General features: G+C 29.6%; 1 long non-coding RNA gene across 2 annotated transcripts; it reads right to left on the reverse strand.

Moving 5' to 3' along the window:
* Positions 1-678: 678 nt before the first annotated feature.
* LOC148234259 (uncharacterized) lies at positions 679-2,046 on the reverse strand. 2 transcript variants are annotated; one of them, XR_015810176.1, is made up of 4 exons: positions 2,020-2,046; positions 1,678-1,845; positions 1,064-1,162; positions 679-969 (listed from the first exon to the last, which is right to left on the reverse strand). It is a non-coding gene; the product is annotated as an uncharacterized LOC148234259 (long non-coding RNA). The 2 variants fall into 2 exon arrangements; XR_015810175.1 differs by having other exon boundaries at positions 1,049-1,162.
* Between the last annotated feature and the right edge of the window lie 4,425 nt (positions 2,047-6,471).

Raw genomic sequence — 6,471 nt, forward strand, 5'->3', positions numbered from 1 at the left:
AATATTGGTAGGTCCTTAGCTACTTTATAAATTTCTGAAATTATTATTTAAAAGAAATTAAATATTTTTTATAAATATAAGTAGGTTGATATAAATTTAATATTAGGTTTTGAAAAAAGCAATGTATCAACAATTGGCTTTATTGAAAATTTATAAAAAAATATGAGAATATAGATGAATACTTTATTTATTAGAAAAATGAATTTCACAACACCTAGTTTTAAAAACTTCTAATTCATTATTAAATTGTTATTTTTTATTATTGCTATTTTATAAGCTTTTACAAAAGAAAAATATATAAATCTAAGAAATAGTGACATTTATATACATATATATATATATTAACTAATTTAAAAAGAATGTATCATTACTACTGTGATTTCTTAGTTAAATTTGTGTAATAAGATAATTTAAATATTTAAGAAAAACACTATATTAAACAAGATATTATACTCATATTATTAATTTTTGATCCAAAAAACTAATTTTAAAAAGATACTGTTCAAGTTATTGAAATTGTTTTAGAAACACGCAATTTATGTTTATTTACTTTTAATACCTAGGTTGTTTTCTTAAATTCGTTTTACTAGAATGAATCCACGGTAAAAATATATATATGTCTTATTTTATTGCGATTTATTCTGCATGTGTAATTTATTCATTTTAAAGGTAAATGTGAAAACTGACTTAAAACTGTATATATGTATTTAGTATTACAAAAATTGGTCCTGTTAATTACTTACAGCAAAAATGTAATTAAAAATTGTACATGTTTCGTAACACAAATATATATAAAAAAAAATTAAAATTGAAATATTTAATTAGTGTCTGATTTCTTCTCTTCCATTTTCGGTTTTTTGGTATTGCATTCCTCTTCATTGTTTTTACGTTTTCTTAAAAATGGTTGAGTGAGCTCACGTCTCAAATTTTCCATATTTTCTTGTTCCATCATATAAGCAGGGCCACCTGCTGAAAATTACAAATATTTATTCAAATTAAAAATATAATTGATTATTTATAGTGTTTTAGGAAAGTAATAAATTTTTACATTCATTATTAATACTTTGTATCATTTCTTCACAAGTTAATGCGAATATTTCATATTTGTCTATTTCCTTAGCTTTGTCATTATTCTTGGAATTCTCCATGTTTGTCTTATTTCCTGAACATAAAAAAATAGATAAATTTATTACATATTAATTTAACAATATTATATGAATAATGCTTGTATACATGTAACGATAGTATAATTATCTAGATTTTACATCCTTATGCTATCTTTTCCTTACACAATATTAAAATAAATAATATATATTATTCACTGGTATTAGGAAATGTATGCTAATCACTAAAACTGTTTTTTTTAATATTTTTAATTTAGCAAGAATACCATTTATAATAGTTTCTGAATAATTTCAAAAAAATTGTTATATGTTTAACAGCGATTATTGGACATATATTTTTAAATACAGTAAAAATGATAATATATCATATAAAAGCGTATTGAAATATTAATATTGTAATAACTTATTTTAAGCAAGGGTAAACATTACGTCTGTCGCTTGAGCTCGCAAAAATAACATGCGTCATATGTACATATTAAGGTACATACATTTATGATAAGGATTCACAGCATCTAGTATTGCGATTTTAAGCTCAATATAATAAAAATGTCACCTGAATTATTATTATTCTCACGTTCCATATTTGTCAACACTGCTGCTGGTTGTTCCTCTCCACCGAAAGTTGGGACCCACGCTCTGACCGTTACTTGGATCGACGCTTTAGACCGACGCTATGGACCGACGCTTTGGACCAACACTCCGGACCTACTTCGCAGCTGTTCTAAAACACATCATTTTAACCGCTTAATCAAGACTTGGTAAACGCAACCAGAAATTGTTTCATTGCGTACATATTTTTTTACGCACACTAATAGTCACTAAATTTATTCACAATTTATAATCTATAAATGCCATTTTAACTTTTATTATTGATAAAAATTATTTCACGATTTACCTAAGCGCATACACAAGTGCAAACTCCGTGAGCCTTAAACTCAAACTAATATTAAGAAACACCTCTGCAAATGAACTGCTTCAACTTGCATTATTAAAAAAAGAAAGGGTTTTACACTCTTTTTTTCATCTCTCTCTCTCTCTCTCACACACACTCTCATGTATCGGCTACGCAGATTTGCTTAAATGCACGTGCAACCGAAATACATTCATTTAACACTTTATTGTTCTTGGAATTACGTCTTGATGGAAGCTGGCCGAAATACATGTTTCGCTATACATAATACCCCTCTTTTTTCTTTTCATAGAGAATGCTATGAGACGCAAAATATATAGTCTGACTGACCTTTTGCGACAGTTAAAAATAAAACAATGAACATACAGCACATTTTACCTGATGTTTTACAAATTTCTTTGGTTTATTTAAAACAAATCAAATCTGTTTAGGTATTCAGTTTATATACTGCTAAATATCAGTTAATAAAATTGACAGCACTTTGATAATGTGTTTCAAAATGCGCTTGAAAATGTAACATTTATCACATAAAGAAAAAAAATACTGTAGAAATGTGAATAGCGTATTCCGTAACGTCTCAGACTACTAACTCTGAGGTTGCGGTTTCGAGCCCCGGAAACGGCACTCAAATTATTATTTTATAAAAATACGTTATTATGTATTTAAAACCGGCCTTAGCTGCAGTGATATCTGTAGGCTATAAATTATATTGCATATAATAATTTATAATTATTAATATAGATATCACCGATTCCCAGACTTTCGTCTGGTGATTAATACTAAGTTGTTGTAGGTATTGATTATATATGTTTGACTTACTCAGTTTGTTCAGATTTATGCCATTGTAACACATTGAGCTTACTCCTGTTAGGTTACAATGGAAGATTTAATAAAAAAATGCAATAAATAAAATAAAATAAAAACTATGATATATGTATTGTTTATATATATTGCTCATTTTTTTTTCTAGACTTTTGAGAGTTATATAAAAATATATGACCATGATAACACTAATATATCATTTACACTTTTGATTCTGAATTATTTTTGAATTCATTTAAATTTTGAATGAAAATAAATTTCGTAATGGCTCTTAATATTACATATCAAACAAACAGCATTATCTTTTATACATACAAAAATAGTTATATGTCAATATTTCGAGGATTAAACAATAGGAGTTATGAAGAACCATAAATAAATTTAAGACGTGAAAGTAATATAATATAAATCGTACTTAAAGTAATGCATAACTGTTCATGTAGCTCCGAACGGTGACGAACAGATGATTAAAAATTTTTTTTTTAGTGGTATAGAACTTTAAAATTAAATAAAAGTTATGAAGATCGTGCTAATGGCCATGGTATTGCCTTTATTAAAAAGATAATTTTATGTCATTAGTGTTTAAATATAATTTCGGACACTAACTCGAATAAAGCGATCTGATCCATTTTTTGGCTAGAGTCTTATCTCGGCAATAACGCGGCTAATGTTGGCTTTCAAGTCATCCATTGTCTCTGGTTTATCGGCGTAGACTTGATAAACCAGAGACAATGGATGACCATGGATCTATAGCGCATTCCATTGACTAACGTTCTGGCGGGTATCATTTTTAAATAAATATGGACTAATGATTCCATCAGCCCATAAAACATTTCAAACAGTAATGTTTGTGGGTGTTACGGCGTCTCAGTATTATCTTGTGGATTTTTTTTTACCCCAAATACCGTAGCCATTGAACCATTCAACCGGAACAAAAATTTGCGGTGAAAATAAGGATCAAGAGCAGTCTCGTTTTCGGCCTATTCACGGAACGTACGACGCACACAATGTTCGAGCGGCTTCAATTCTTGCAGCTCGTAAACCAAGATCTTTCCGCAAAATCTTCCATAAAGTGGATGGACAAAGCTCCAATTGCTGTGCACAATGGCGAATCGACTCATTCCGGTCCTCCTCAATTCTACGCTCCACAGCTGAAACAACTTCTTCGGTGCGCACTGTACGACGTCTCTGCGGATGCGTATTATTAATTAGAGTATGCGTGGTGCATAAACGATCCATGGTTATTCGAATGACTTGCTCGGGTGGACGTTTTTGTCGACCGTAAAATGGACGTAGCACACGATAAGTTTCGCGAACTGAACCACGAATTTCGAAATAAACTTGCACAATTTGCAAGCGTTTTTCTTGCGTAATTTTATCCATGGTAAAATGGAAAACCAAACTGAGCACAAATTAGCTATCAAATTATCTGTCACTGGAAAAAGTGTTGCCAATTCGAAAAACAAATCTTTAAAAAAAATTCCATTTAGTATGCCAGCGTTTTTAATGTTTTGGATGTCTATTGATATTTATACTTATATACTTATACTTTTAAAAGAGCACGGATCGCATGCATTATTGTTATAGATAATCATTAAGAAGAATGAACGTTGTCAAATACTATTGAGATGCTTTTTCGCCTGTATTCTTAATCTGAATTAACTATATTAAATTATATATTATATGTATGTGCCGCCCAGGGCGATCCTTAAAATTGCCCCCCCCCCCCATACATTTTTTGCAGGGTCATAAAATCAGCATTTCTTAAAATAATAAATTGGTTATTATTAAGATCTTGTTATTCGTAGATTTATATATGTTTTAGTGCATTCAAGGTTAAGAACCACACTAGATGATCCCATCGCGAATATGCCGCCTCTAAGCAAGTGCCGCCCGGGCCCCCCCCCCTCCGCCTCACCATAGCTACGCCACTGTATATACGCCACGAATAGTTAATAGAATAATTAATATGAACCTATTAACAGATATGATATAAATAAAACTAATTTTGAATAGTAATAAAAATCTTATGCTTTAACGTTAAATAAATAATTCTTACATTATAAGCTAAAAATTTAAAAAAAAACTCTAAGTTTGCTCTTACTTGTCGACACAGATTTATCCTTCTGAACTAAGTATGTAGTAGTAACTGCAGCTGTAGTAACTGCATCTGCAACACTTACAAATATTGTTTTATTATTATGAATAAGCAACACTATAAATATAGTTTTTCTAGCACTTGAAATATTTTTTCTCGGTTTATCTGTAACAAAATTATCACGATAATCTAACAAACTTATATGATCTGAGAAAGGAAATATAATCTCGGGATCCAATGTTTTATATATATTTTTTCCATGATTCTATATTTTAATATATGCGCTGCGCTATTTTGTCATGGCACCGTTTTTTATTGAGCTGTTTTATCCCGCGCCGTTTTATTACGGAATCTGACAAAACATATAGAAAAACGAAGCCGAAAAACCAGGGCTGTGGAGTCGTTAAAAAAAAACACGACTCCGACTCCGACTCCGATTCAAATATTTACCAACAACACGACTCCACTCCGACTCCGACTCCGACTTCGACTCCGACTCAAAAAAGTTAAATTTTATCAGGTATTTTTGGTGTTTTTCTACACGTTTAATATTCATACGCTATACACATTCATTATTACGCAATTAAAAATTCATAAATTTCATAATTTAAAAAATGTTCGGAGTCGCTCATTTTTCACGACTCCGACTCCGACTCCAACTCCGGCCAAAACACCACGACTCCACGACTCCAACTCCGACTCCGACTCCGACTCCACAGCCCTGCGAAAAACGTTTGATTGGTGCACTAAATCGCACTAAATAAATTAATAAATCCTAACCCATTAGATTACAATATTATTATATCATGTTTCCAATAACAGCTCGTAAAACAATTAAAGAAATAATAATAACTAATATATCAAATTTCAATCCTGAAAACCTGCAACTGCAATTTTGCCTCGTGATTGGATTCTTTGGTGTGAGAAGCGAGAGTTAAGTAATTTTTTTTTTAAATAAAATGTAGTAATACATTTATATGTAATTGCTTAAATAATTAATTTAAATAATAACAAAAAGTTCTAAAAAAAATCTGTCGCTTTTTGAATTAAATTTTAGTACCTAAATAAACTTGTAAAGTTTCAGAAATCGTGCAAACAATTCTGTTGTTATTAAATTGTATACATTTTTGCTTAAACCAAAACTGGGTGTTCTTCAGTAGCTCAAATTTAAAATAATGTCTTATTATGTAAACATATTTTTTATATAGAAAATTATTATACTGAAATTTAAGTTCAGTTGCAGTATTTAATCACAAATAATTTATGCAAAATCAGTAATCTCTCGCATACCACTGGTTAATTACACCAACTATTTAAAATATTGAGCTTGAATATTAATAAGTGACAGTAATAAATTTTAGGAATTTTAATTATAATTTAAATTATTATTATCAATAATTTTAGCTCACAATATGTAATCACGCTTTTAATCGTTAAAAAAAATATTTTAAGCTTTCTTCCCACTCTGTATAATATAAATATAAACGTAAAATTGAACGATAATATTTTAGAGAGAA

This window comes from Plectrocnemia conspersa, unplaced genomic scaffold, assembly GCF_051122295.1.
Source record: "Plectrocnemia conspersa isolate PC_06_02 unplaced genomic scaffold, ASM5112229v1 ptg000006l, whole genome shotgun sequence".
Classification (NCBI taxonomy): Eukaryota; Metazoa; Arthropoda; class Insecta; order Trichoptera; family Polycentropodidae; genus Plectrocnemia; species Plectrocnemia conspersa.